The 15,160-nt window shown below is 37.9% G+C and overlaps 1 pseudogene; it reads right to left on the reverse strand.

Annotated features, from left to right (window-relative positions):
• Window positions 1-37: 37 nt before the first annotated feature.
• On the reverse strand, window positions 38-13,783 carry LOC125342374 (annotated as a pseudogene).
• Between the last annotated feature and the right edge of the window lie 1,377 nt (window positions 13,784-15,160).

Consider the following 15,160-nt stretch of genomic DNA (forward strand, 5'->3'; position numbering starts at 1 on the left):
ACCTTCTTTATAATTAATCATATATGTAAGTTTAATCTTAAGAGGGCTTATTTCTCCCAATATGTGTTTTTTCCCTAAATCCATACAGAACATTTCTATCTGGCCTTAACAAGATGATGTAGCACTTGGGGGCAAAGATGCAGGCCAGGAGCCCTGCACTGGAAGCCAAGATGGAGAAGACCTCCACAGCCACCATGGCTTTTCCCTTGGCACTGTGGTAGACAGGCAGGAAGGTGAGCCACACACTGCAGAACACCAACATGCTGAAGGTGAGGAACTTGGCTTCATTGAAGGTGTCGGGCAAGTTCCTGGCCAGGAAAGCCACAGTGAAGCTGGCCAGGGCCAGGAAAACTAGGTTTCCTAAGACACAGTAGAAGGCAGTGAGGGAGCCCTTGTTACACAGGATGATGATGTGACCATGTTCTGAGTGTACATCTGTATCAATAAAGGGAGGAGAAGTCCCTAGTCAGAGTACACAGAGAGTCACCTGAATCAGAGTACAGATGGGAATGATGAAGTTAGGAGCCCCCGCCACCAGCAACGACCTCATCCTTCTCCCTGGAAAAGTGACCTTGAAGGCCAGAACCACAGTTACTGTTTTGGCCAACACAGCAGAAACAGACACAGTGAATGCAACTCCAAATATGGTTTGCTGTAGAATGCAGGTGACTATGTTGGGATGGCCAATAAACAGCAAGGGACAGAGAAAACAGAAGATGAGGGAGATGAGCAGGATGTAGCTGAGACCTTGATTATTAGCCTTGACAACAGGAGTGTTGTGATGTTTCACAAAGATCCCAAGAACAGCTGCTGTGAGTGTAGATAAACCAAGAGCCATGCAGGCCAAGGCCATCCCCAGAGGCTCCCCATAAGCCAGGAAAGTTGCATCTCTTTGTAGGCACTGGTTTCTCAGTGTGTTGGCATACTGATGATCTCGGCACTTTACACACTGCTCCATGTCTGGTGAGGATGTCAAATAACTATTATTCCCTTTACATTACTCAAAAGGATATTAGGAAATCCATAAATGGTGAGAATTCTAATATGTCAGTACTTAGTAGCAGAAAAGTAAATATGACAAGACATTTTCAGTATTATTTTATGTCTTCATCATATTCTCACACACATTCCACATTCTCTTTTTTACCCATAGTGAGTCACACATATTATTTAATTGCTATGTATAATAACCTAACTGTAAATTTTGCACCTCTTCATGCTGCCAGTTATTCTCAGCCTTATGTGCTCTAGTCAGACCCCAAATCCAAAGCTGACATTTCCCTGTGTGTCTTTCTACAGCCCAAGTAGAAGCCATGTATCCCTTCCTTGCAATGGTTATGTTTGTCTTGCCTATTTACCTGTAAAGGGTTGGTCAACAGAAAATTAAAAAGTATTTTCAAGCTCTAAAGGCATGTTGCACATAATCCTTGTGCTTTTTACACAACACTCAACCTGTAGTACTTTTTGTGATGCAAGAATTTTTCTTGTCAGTAGGAATAAAGATGTGCACAATTTCTATTTTTTTGCTAAATTATTTTTGAAGAAAATGGAGACCTCATCTTTTTTTTTTGGTTGTTGTTGGATGTGGGGCTTGAACTCTAGGCCTGGCCACTGTACCTGAACTCTTCAGCTCAAGGGTAGTGCTCTACTAGTTTGAAGAACAGCACTACTTCTAGTTTTCTGTTGGTTAATTGGAGATAAGAATCTCATGACTTTCCTGACCCGGCTGTCATTGAACCATGATCTTCAGGTCTCAGCCTCCTGATTAGCTAGGATGACAAGTGTAAGCCACGAGGATGGGTTTGGAGACCTTATTTTCAAAAAGGCTTTTCTCTTAATATGATAGATGTTAAACTTACATTAGTGGTTGCTTAAATACAACAGAGTGGAAAAAATCCTACATGTAATTCAGAACCCATAATATTCTTTTTCAAGGAACAGTATCAGTAATATTTGTTTACAATGAAAGTGCTAAGTGAAGCAGAAAAACCATAATGCTGAAATCCTAATACAGTGTTTTGCACTGCATGGATTTGGGGACACTAGGAGAGAGTATGAATTTCTTCAAGTCAAGAACTTACCTGTCCCATTAGCCATCTCATTTTCTGAGCAAGGGGTGCAATCAAAGCAACAGGCAGCCTTTCCCTCCTGAGGAGATTTCCTGAATCCAGGACTACAACTGTCACTGCACACAGAGTGAGGAGGCTGAGGAAAATCAGATACATGCCAATATCTGTTCAGACTTTTCTCTGACACTTCAACCATTTTATCATGTTAATGAAAATGATTATTAAGCATAGTATTTTATGCACATACATGTGGTCAGTGAATTGAATGCTGTTATGGATTCCACATCATACCACAAAAGGTTTATATTCTATAACCTTGATTTCTATGTAGCCTGTTGAAGTATTGAGATTTGTGAGACCTTTAAAAATTGAAGATCAGTGGTGAGAAAGTAAGTCCTAGTGGCTGGATCTATGGTGTTTACTTGAACTCATGTCATTATTTGTTATTTCCAGCTCATTTGTACTAATGAGGAGTAAGGATGAAGAATCCTCTTTGAAGCTTTAAAAGTATGCTGCAAGATAATCCACAGGCTTCCCCATTTTATGGTTATTGAACCCCAGGCCCATCATATCCTCTTCTTATTTATCCAGTGGCCATGTCGTGAGAAATGTTGTCTTTGTTCAGGCTCCTTTAACTATTCTTCTCACCAACGATGCATAAATAGCAAGGAAATAATCATTGAATGGAACTTTAACAATATGGGGCAAAACAAACCTTTAAAATGCAAGAATTGTTTGCTCCAATACTTTGTCAGAGAATAGAAACCTGGTAAGAAAATGCAGTTTATATTTTAAGATAGCATTTTCTTTTTATTTTTTTGGCCAGTCCTGGGCCTTGGACTCAGGGCCTGAGCACTGTCCCTGGCTTCTTCCCGCTCAAGGCTAGCACTCTGCCACTTGAGGCACAGCGCCGCTTCTGGCCGTTTTCTGTATATGTGGTGCTGGGGACTCGAACCTAGGGCCTCGTGTATCCGAGGCAGGCACTCTTGCCATTAGGCTATATCCCCAGCCCCTTAAGATAGCATTTTCAATAAATATTTAGAAATAACCTGTTAACTTTTTTTTTGAGCTCATCCTGGGGCTTGACCTCAGTCTGGGCTCTGCCTTTGAGGCCCCCCCCCCCCCAAGATTAGCATTCTACCACTTGAGCCAAATCTCCATTTGAGTTTCTTTGTAGTTAATTGAGATAGTAATCCCACAGATTTTTCTACCCAGTTTAGCTCTAAACTGACCTGTAATCTTGGATGAGAGGCTTTCAGCCTCCTGAGAATATAGGATTAGAAACATGAGCCACCAGTACCCAGCCCAATTATATTATTCTGTCACTTTCCTATCCAACAGTCAGTCAATACAATTCTTAATTTGGAAATATTCAAATGTACAACACTTGGTTGTTAATAAGCACATAGTGTGTAAATTTTTTTGGTGTGTATGCCCAGAACTAAGTCTTAAAGTGGGAGCTGTGGCTATATATCTGAGGTTTATTGCTTAAGGTTACTAAGGTAATGCTTTATGCACAGCTCTACTTCCAGCATTATTGATGGTTAATTGAAGATTAGTCTTACAGGCTTTCCTTCTAGGATTGATTTGAAAACATGATATTCAGATATCAGATAACTAAATAGCTATATTACAGGAGTAGTTGTTGGCACCAAGCCAGGTATAAATTTTAATGGTGGATTTTGCTTACTTATAGGTCCAACCCACCTCTGTACTTTCTATGGCCCATTCTACCATATTTTCAGATAAAGAAAGTTGATGGCCATTTGGAGTATATGGAGAAAACTTTCCTACTTTTATTTCAAGTTCAAGACCTTCTGGAAAGTTCCAAATGTTCACAATGTCATACTCTGCCTCCAGATTCCTTTTGTCATGTAAAATCACTTGATCTCCAGCAGGATTGTGAAATTGGATGTTCTTCAGAAAAGGATGCAGCTAAAAGAAATACATTGGATTGTGGTAAAGTACATCCCAGAGTTAAGAAGGAAAACCTGAACTAAGAATGTTTCTGATTGCCTTAAATTTCAGATTCAGAATTCAAGAACAGAAGAGACACATAATGAAGTATCCCAGAAGAAAATTTAGAGGGGAATAAAATTAATCTTTTAGGATTCTGATCACTCAGCAAAGAAATAGAATGCCTCTTTTCAAGAGGAACCAATTCCATTTAAATAGTCATGAGTAAGAAAATTGTCATTAGACTAGCTGCAGTTTTCCACACCCACTAATTTTGCAAATGTCTATAGTTCAAGCTTGGTAAAAGTTTAATATGTAAAGTAAAACAAAATTTGATCACTTATGAAAACATATGCCCATGAATGAGTTCATTATTTGCAATTACTTAAGTAATGCAGAAGGAAATGGTGATTTTTACAGCTTTCAGAACATTAGCTAGTAGCATGCTGAGATTATTTGTAACTAAAAGGATCCTTAGAAACATGGAATACATCTTGTCCTTGTTCCTGGCATGGTTTTCCTGAAGATTACATGAATACATGTGTAGAGAATCTTAAGGACATTTGAAGAAGTATGGTTTTGTGGGTTTTGGAAAAATACCTGAAATATTTAATACCATACATACAGTAAGAGACATCTCTACAGAGTGACTTTCTTCTTGGCGTGTGCCATTCAACACAGAAGGCCTTACCTGTGCAGGGGAAGGTAGTGCCCCTTTTCTATTTCCCATGGCTTGTATTTCTGTTTGATGAAGAAGCATCTCATGGAGAGCCTGGGCCACAGCATACACAGCATTGTATATATCATAACTGTCTGCAGACATAGTCATGTCAAAATTGTGCCCAGGCAACCAATCCAAGGAAGCATCATGAAGACAGTTCTCCCACGTTACACAGTCAGATTCAGGATCTGAGCAATTAAAATAGATTAACCACAGCCTAGCAAGGAAAAAGTCTTCTGGGTATTTGGAAGGGTTAACTTCCTTGACAAAATTTGTGAATCCAGAAATCTCTGTGTGATGGTGTGATAAAATGAGAGGTACATGGATTGAACTTAGAATGAAATATTTTCCCATGGTTAAATTCCACTGTGAATTCATGATAAAAACTTTGCCTTTTATTAAAAATTTCTCAACACACACCATGAAATATAGTAGGAATTCATTATCAGCATATATGATGAAAACATTTGTTGAAGATTTATTAATCTGGTTATATTGTCCCATAATTTTGAGAATATTTGAGATGGCATAGTTTGAGAATGCTAGCTCAATAGCTATACAAACTCTATTCTTGGCCATCGCTTCTTTCAATGCAGGAAGAATCCACAAACCATTCTCATCTTGTAAGGTTATCATTCCCACCCAATTCCAGCTGAAGTGAAGCAGTAATAAGACCATGGCACTGACTATTGATGTGTCCTTTGGGGCCATCTGATAGAGACCAGGAAACTTGTTATTGTTGCTAATGGCATGATCAAAAGGTCCAGAAGTAAGCTAAATAGAATGAAAATAGGACCGTGCGTGAATGAGAAGGTTCCCAGCTATCACAATCCCAGTCGTGATGTATGTTATTTGACTATGTGAAGTAGGTGGACGATAGTTTTTCCTTTTACTTTAAGAATTTTCTTTAATTTTTAAATTATTGTACAATAGATCAATTTGTTTCTTGAATTCCTCTTGATCTCTTAAACTGTTTTTATCAACTCCTGTCAACTATATCCACTCCACATATTCTTAGAATTTCATAGTTCTATTTTTACATGTATACATTGAATATTATGTGGTATTTGCCCACCCATGTACTCCCTAGTCCTGTACCACTTTCCAGATTCCCATAACTCTCATTTCCTCCTCACCCTTGAGAAGGTATGCTTCATTTTCTAATGTTCATTTTTTATACTGTGTATTTTTCAGAGAGGTTACACCATGAAATTCTACCCCAACATGTACGCTAATTTAGTCAACTTGATCATGCATATATGTACGTGGGTATGTGTATGTTCATATCTTTTTAATACTTCAAGTTTCTATTTTAGACCTAATATCACATATGAGAGAACATATATCTTTTTCCTTTTTGAGTCTGATGTATTTCATTCAATATATCTTACACATGAGTGTGTGTGTGTGTGTGTGTGTGTGTGTGTGTGTGTACCAGGGGCCAGGGGATATCAGGGCCTCATGCACTTCTTGGCTTTCTCCTTCAAAGCTAGCACTCTACCACTTGAATGACACATTACTTCCTACATTTTCTTGGTTAGAGATGTTTCCTGGGTTGCTAGGATTACAGATGTGAGCCACAAGCATCCAATTTAACATATGTTGGTACTTTAGAGTCATTATCCATTTCCTGATTTTTAAAAGTAAATGAACGATAATTTGTAAAACATCAAAAAATTTATGTCTGCTCTAACTTTTCCATTCCCTTTTACAAACCAATGAGACTATACATATTCCTTTATGTTTGAATACTTACTCTTTTATATGACAAAATTGGATAGGTTCACAAATCTAGTCTTTTAAAATATTCTCTTCTAATGTCTCAAGAGGCATGAAATTAGACATTTTTAATATCCCCCACTCCTCCACTCTTACCTGGGGAAACTTGTACAGGTCTAACAGTGTCCCAATCTGGGAGGATATTTCTCTTGAAGTTCCTGTAAGTACTGCTATAGACTTCCTCTGTCTCATACAATTATAGTTTGGAATCTTTTGTTTCCCAAACAAGCAAATGAAGGGATTTTTAAATGCTGTCCATATTCCATATTGAATATCATAGATATCAAATCCCAGAGTCAAATTATGTAAAAGATCAGGGTTTTTGTTGATCTCTTCAATAGCAAAAGCAAAGGCCAAAATTAACTTGTAATTCTTGAAGCTAAACCTGCATAATGAACATAGAAATTCAGGTGGAGTGTTTCAAACTTGTGACTTTGATGTATTGAATGTTTGCTTCTCTGCCAATGAATGTGTTAAAACATTTTTCCAATTGGGATGGAATAATATGAGAGTAGAGTCTTGTGCTTTTATTTAGGATTATGTAAGGACATGGAAGCAGTTTGAAATAAATCACATTTCTAAATTTAGTTAAGCTGAGAGTGAGCTGGGTTTATTTCCACTACCACATATATAGAACACAGCAAAAATTTTCCATTAAACCCTGTGTTGGATTTCATGAGACACAAAATGTTCTGTTGCCTTCACCTTGGGTAACTATCTCCACCTGTGTGAAAATTCTTGCGTTTCAAATCACCAAGTTCATTTATTTTTTTCATTTTCATTTATTTATTATTGTGATACACAGAGGAGTTAGTTTCATATGTAAGGCACTGTGTACAATTCTTATCCAACATTTTACCTCATTCCTCATTTTCCCCCATCTTCCCTCTTCCCAGTTTCCCTCCCCCATGAGTTGTACAGTTGGTACCATATAATTTTATAAGTATTGCTGTTTCATTGATTTGTCTTTTTATCTTTTGTCTCTTGATTTTGGTATTCCACTTCCCTTCCCTACTTCCAATAAACATATATAATATCCAGGGTACTAAAGTCAGTTACAGTGACTTCAGGGGTAAAACCATGGGAAATAAAGACAAAAGAATAATGACATAATTTCACATGGTATGTTGAAAATAACAATGATAGACCACTTGTTTCCATAACTTGAGTTCATTTCGTTTAGCATCATCTTATGTGTTCATATGGACATAGCTATTGAGCTACTGTAATCTTCTGCTAGGATTATCCTAGATGTGTACTAATTCCCAATAAGGGAGTCCATAGAATATGTTTCTTTGTGTCTGGCTCACTTCACTTAGTATGATTTTATCCAAATCTTTCCATTTCCTTACAAAAGGGGAATGTCATTCTTTCTGATAGAGGCATAGAATTCCATTGTGTATATGTATCACATTTTCTTGATCCAATCATCTACTGAGGTGGATCAAGTCACCCAGTTTATGCTATTTCACCTTTGCTCATGGGCAAAACAATGAACAGCTCTTCTTGCAGTATGAACCAGAACAAAAGTGTAAATATCAAATGAGGGAATTTTATTTGATTTATGTAAAGAAATCAAAAGCAGTTATCTAACTCTAAGGCACTCATATAAAGAAGACCCTCCAGCATGAGGGATGAGGAAAGAATTGGTGGGAAACTTTACATTGAAATTCACATTCCACAACTTCCATGGGAACTTGCACTAATTACCAATGTATTTAGATTGAAATACTGGAAAGGAAAGAACATAATGGAAGAAAGAGGATCAAAATACTTTTCATTCTCTTTTGTAATGTCTATGTGTGGATTAATTTCCAAAGAAAGTAATATAGTAAAATCAATGCAAATTATTCAAAGAAGGACACAAAGGAGGAAATAAGGAAATATAAATGGTTCATAAGCGACTAAAAGAATTCATAGAAATACAACAAAATGGGATTGGGAATGTGGCCTAATCATAGCGTGATTTCCTCATATACATGAAGCCCTGGGTTTGGTTCTTCAGCACCACATATATGGAAAAATCCAGAAGTGGCACTGTGGCTCAAGTGATAGAGTGCTAGTCTTGAGCAAAAAGAAGCCAACGACAGTGCTCAGGCCCCGAGTTTAAGCCAAAGGACTGGCAAAAAAAGAAATACAACAAAGTGGCAATTAAAGGAAGATTAATTATTGCAGGAAACAATCAGGCTATAGGGCAGAAAAATGAAGGACATAGAAGATAGTCCCAAAAAGCTTCTAATACATTGAGATAATATGTGTATGAAAAGAAAGCAAACATGCACAAGGTAAATCAACAGCATAAGACTATTATCAGAATTCATGGCATCTACAAAGGGAAGCTAAATGAATATCACAAGATAGAGGTCCACTCCTTCCAAAAACATATGAAAGAAGACACAGATAAAGCAAAGAAGCAAAGAAATCCATATAAGACCAAAAAGAAAACATCAGGAAAGACATTGAAGACATCAAAAAATCATCAATCAGAATGGAAAGAAATAGAAAAGTAGAAAGTCTCAACAATGGAATGCATAACCTAGAAGACAGAATAGATAGAGGGGACAGTTTTCTAAAGAATCCAAGAAACAATGAGCTTGCAAGAACTTTATACCTCAATCAAATGACCTAGTATAAGGCTAGGTATTCAGGAAGGAATGAGTATACAATGGAAGAGATAGGAAACATTTAACATAATTCTAGCAGAGAAGTTCCTGACCATTTAAAAATATTGAGACATTCAAGTACAAGAGGCCATAGAAGTTCATACAGATCAAACCAGATCAAGCCAACTTGTAATTTCCACAGGATGAATAAAGACCAATCAAAGGATCTTTGAAGCTCGCAGAGTATAATAATTGATTAGTTAAGAAGGAAAAGCTATCAGAATAACTACAAATTTCTCATTTGAGACCATGAAAGCAAGTGTATGCCACAGCTTACAGGCAAACAACTAACGACCAAAAAATAACATACCTAGCAAACCACTCCTTCGTAACAGAGACAAATATAAAGCTATACAATAAGAAAAATTGAAATTTTCGCCACCAAATCATCAATGCAAAATATAGCTACAATGTCCTACATAGAGTAAATGAATAAGAACTGGATAGTGGCAGAGAGAAAGACCCTTAGTAGAGAGCTAGATTATTATGGTTAGCAAAGATGAGTAATGACCATCCAGTATGTGGATAACATGTAAGATTTTACCAAACACATCTCATCAATCAATATTAATGGATTTAATCCTCCAAATAAATGACACATTGAGTAATTGGGTGAAAATTCAAGACCTGTCTACAAGAGACCAATTTTGCCACAAACTTGATCATTCTCAAATGGAAAGCCTGGAATAAAATCTCTAGTGCAACTGGCGCCCAAAAACCGAGTGGAGTATCAATTTAAATATCAGATGAAAGATTTCAAATTAAAACTAATGAAAATAAAGAAGGCCATTCTATACTAATAAATAGAACTCATGCTCAAGAGTGTATAACAATTCTAAATATGCAAAAAATATTGCAGATTTTGAAACCCATTGATCATTGGTGACATCAACACATCACTGTAAACACTGGATAGATCATCCAGGGGAAAACTGCAAAGAAACTTCAGACCAAAACAACTGCATTGACCAACTAGACATACCAGAAATCCAGTGAATATTTAACCTAGGAGCATCAGAATATACAGTCTTCTCAGAAGCTCAAAGAACATTCTGCAAAGTAGATCATATTTTAGGGGACAAAGTACACCTGTGCAAGTACAAAAATGTTGACATTATTCCTGGCATGCCGACAGATCACAGTCCAATAAAATTGGGGGTCAGAAGGCAGAGCTGTTACAGACAATTTTCTAAAATTTCTAAAAACATTGCAGAATGAGCAGAGGGTTACTGAAGAGATTAGAAGGGAAATTCATTTATGAAATTTAACAGAAATGAACATATAAAGCAACAGCTCATCTCAGGCACAACGGAAGCAGCACTCAGAAGAAAACTTATAGCTCTAAGTGCCTATAAAAACAAATTGGAGAAATCTCAAATCAGGTTAATGATGAACATTAAGCTTCTTGAACAACAGAAACAAGACAAACCCCATATGACTAGACAGAAAGAATAAAATTTCAAGCAGAAGCAAACAAAATAGAGAAGAAAAATACCATGGAAATCATGAAGAAAACTGGTCCTTTGGAAAATGTAAGAGAATTTACAGATACTTAGTAAATCTGATCACAAAAAAAGAGGACAAACACATTATGGAAACAAGTGTTATATCAATGTTGTAATTATTTTCAACATGCCATGTGAAACCATACCCTTTTTTCCCTCTTGTATTTCCTTCCTGTAGTTTCACCCCTGCTATCAGTGTATCTGATCTTAGTACCCGGGATACTGTATATACATTTATAAGAAGTAGGGAAGGGAAAGAGAGTATCAAAATTGAGAGACAAACGATATAAAGGCAAACGATTCCCAAAGCAACACAAAACCATTTGGTATAAACCAACTGTACAACTCATGGGGGGGGATAGGGAAAGAAATAGGGGGGAGGTGGAGGAAAATGAGGGAGGAGGTAACAAGTTGAACAAGAAATGTACTCACTGCCTTACATATGAAACTGTAACCCCTCCCTAATTCACTGTGACAATAAAGGGAAAAAATAAAACAGGAAAAAAGAAGAGAACACACTGAAAATTAGGGAAAGCCAAAAGTGGGAAAGCCAATATGGATTCTATCAAGAATTCAGGCCATTAGAAGGGAATGGTTTGTATTTATTTATTTATTTTATTTATTTATTTATTTTTTTGGCCAGTCCTGGGGCTTGGACTCAGGGCCTGAGCACTGTCCCTGGCTTCTTCCCGCTCAAGGCTAGCACTCCGCCACCTGAGCCACAGCGCCGCTTCTGGCCGTTTTCTGTATATGTGGTGTTGGGGAATCGAACCTAGGGCCTCGTGTATCCGAGGCAGGCACTCTTGCCACTAGGCTATATCCCCAGCCCGGGAATGGTTTGTAAACTTGTATAATACATTTGAATATCTCAAGGAAGTTATAAAATTTCCAGAGAGTACTGATATACTGCAACTAACAAAAGAGTTTGGAAGTGACTAAATAGGCCTATAACAAGTAATGAAATGGAAATGGCAGTATGCATCCTCCTATTAAAGAAAAGACCAAGACTCAATGGATGTATTACTGAGTTCCATAAGGCCTTCAAAGAGAACTTATTCCAATATTCCTTAAACTATTCAATGAATACAAAATGGTAATATCATTACCAAACTCATTCTTTGAAGTCAGCGGAACACACATCCCAAAACCAGATATAGACACATTTCTTAGATGAACATCAGTGCAATCCTTCTCAATAAAACTCTGGCCATGGGGCTGGGGATATGGCCTAGTGGCTAGAGTGCCTGCCTTGTATTCATGAGGCCCTGGGTTCAATTCCCCAGCACCACATATACAGAAAATGGCCAGAAGTGGCGCTGTGGCTCAAGTGGCAGAGTGCTAGCCTTGAGCAAAAAGAAGCCAGGGACAGTGCTCAGGCCCTGAGTCCAAGCCCCAGGACTGGCCAAAAAAAAATACACTAGAATCAAATAGTATGCATTCCAGGGATTCAAAGTCCACTAAGTCAGCAAAGTCTATGATATACATATCTTCAGTTAACCAACCAAATGCCTGAAATGGAGGTGTGGCTCAAGTGGTGAGCATCATCCTTGGCAGGAAAGAGAAAACAAGAGTGCAAATCATTCCAAGTAGTGATGATTTATACCTGCAATCCTAGCTAATTCATGAAGCTAAAATGCATAGAAGGAATTGGAGATATGGGAGAGAATAAAGAATGTGGGAGAAATTATAAAAATGGTTATAGAGTGAATGAGTAAAATTAAAGTTTGTTATATGCAGGGTGAAACTGCAATAAGTGTAATATTGCTTAGAAAATGGGAAAAAACTGGAAACATCCGTGGGTATAGAACTGAGTCTGATGAATTCTGATGTCTAATTGTATTGCTCCACTTCTCTACAAGAAAGACTTCAGGAATAAATATTGCCATCCAGTCAATACCATGCATAACATATTACTAACCTAGTTGATACTTCTCTTCTTATCTATGACAGTGGTCAGCTGAAACTATAATACCTAATGTGTCTATATTAGCACAGTAACCAAAGTACTCAAACTTGGTTCTTTTGGAAATGAGGAGAAGGAAAATGAGCTAAGTCTGGGTAAATATTGGAGAATAAGGAAAACAAGCCAAGCTAGGCACTGGTGCTTCATGCCTTTAGTTTTGGCTTCTTAGGAGGCTGAGATTGGAGGTCATGTTTTGAAGCTATCTTGAGCATAGCAACCAAAAATTTCCAGGTGTGGAACTGGGGTTCAAAGTGCAGAAGTACAGCCTGTAGCAAAAGAGGTCACACACAATTTCCTGAGTTCCCAAGACAAGAACAATAGAAAAAAAGCAATCACGCTAGTGTAAAAAAGATAAGGATATCTATCTTGTATAGCTAGGAAGAGTGTAATTTCTACCCCTATCATCTCTGATCCCATCTGAGGCTACAGACCTGTCATATGAACATTTGATAAGGAGTGTACATGGTAGAGACAATGATATTTTATTAAAGTAGGTATGAAAATGGCTATATTTTCTTGGAGTTCTCTTTTTTAACAGCCATTTATTAGTAAGACCCTCTTCTATTGGACTGCTAGTAAGACTAATAGCCAAGGATATGCATGTGCAATAGTAAAGCAGACCTCATCTTGGGCAGATGAAATTCTCTCCTACAGTATCTTTGATAATGCTGACCTTCTTGGTTACACTTGGAATGTGGAGCATATGTACCAGGAAATAATGGCACAGTGCTTAATTTGAACTAGTAACTGTCTAAAGTGTGAGGGAGACTGACACACACTGTGTGTGTGTGTGTGTGTGTGTGTGTGTGTGTCCAAGAAAATCAGATTTCTTTCTCACTAGCAGGTCAAAATTTCCTCAACAGTAGATAGAAGATACAGTAGTGTAATTGAGCTGATTCTGGTCTAATAAGAATGGGTTGTCAGGGTAGAGAAGACAGAGAGTACTCATCTGTGCACCTTGAATTTCCTCAGCCATTGTCTTTCTTTAGAACAATAAAGTAAATGGAAATGAATTAATGAGTTACTTACGGCTTGCGTTCTTCATGCCCAGAAGCATAATGGTTACTGTCATCTATTCCCAAAGTGTAGAGAGGGAAAAACCCAGCAATCATGGCATCTCCATCCATGTGTGCTCGGTGCTTCATTATAGAAAAGCAGGTAGGGCCAGCTAAGGACTGGACGAGGAGGGGAAGCTGGAGTAGAAGGAATGTGAAAGTCAAAAGGCTCATCCCTGAAGCATCTGCCAAGTTGAAATCCTGGCTGTAATTGAGGCCCACAGTTTCAGGTATATATTCATGTATCTTCATATATGTGCATAGGTGTGTTTTGTTGAGAAAGATGTGGACTACAGCCCACCTTTCATGTAAACTTCTTGTTAATCCCCAGGAAGAATCAAACCCTTCCTTTGGGTTCTGCACCTGAGGCCTTGCATCCACAAGGAAAACATGTTTTCAGATTCTTCTTCATCCCAAGTGCTATGACTTCCTCCAAGATCACAGATAGTGAGGCCCTAGGGATGAAGTAAACTTTGATACATTTGGTCCAACACCTGTGTCAAGAAACTTATTTTCATGAAATCCATTTGGGATGATGCAAATGGATTACATCAGAGGATGTCAAGTTATGCCAATGATGAAATGGATGGAAAAAGTATGCCATGATGGGATATCCACCAAAGTTCTTAGGGCATTACCCTCTGTGGGTCAGTTCACAAACTAAATGTTTAGAATAGTCACAGAACATTGCTGGTTGATCCAGGCAGGTTTTCACACAGAGTTCTAAAAAGGAACTTGGTTACTATTCCCTTGGAAGCAATGAACCAGCAGCATCTCATTGAGGTCTCTACATGGAATTTGTGTCTAATATAGTTTTACAAGTTCACAGCTCAAAATATGATAAAAAATCGTCCATTAGCCTCAATAAGACAAGGTAATTGCTGAAATTGAGTTTCACATTTGCATTTTTTAACCTGTCCTGGGGCCTGAACTCAGGGTGTTAGCACTATTCCTTCTTTTTGCTCAAGGCTAGCACTCTACCACTTGAGCTACAGCACCACTTCTGGCCTTTTTCTGTGTATGTGGTACTGAGATATTGAATCCAGGTCTTCATGCATGCTAGGCACGCACTTTACCAGTAAGCCACACTCCCAGCCCTCACATTTGTATTCACTTTCACCTTCATACAGGTAATTTTTACTAACCATGCTAACTTAGGTCAAGATACTTTTTTCAAAGTCTCCTCATCTGAGGACATGTGGTAAGAGAGGAAATCCTTCTCTATCACAAGCTTATGTCAAAATCAAAATCAAGTGTATGTTTTCTCTCCCGAGCCAGCCGGCAGCAAAGAGGGAATCCTGATTGAGGGGGCGAGGACTAAAGAAAAAGAAAGATAGATAAGAGAAAAAAGACAAGAGACAAAAGATGGGCTTCAGGAGGTCTGCATCTCGAGATTGTACCTCAAGACTGCAGCAGCGTTTATTCTTAACTTCCAGCTTATATGCAGTT

This window comes from Perognathus longimembris, chromosome 26 (genome assembly GCF_023159225.1).
Source record: "Perognathus longimembris pacificus isolate PPM17 chromosome 26, ASM2315922v1, whole genome shotgun sequence".
Taxonomy (NCBI): Eukaryota; Metazoa; Chordata; class Mammalia; order Rodentia; family Heteromyidae; genus Perognathus; species Perognathus longimembris.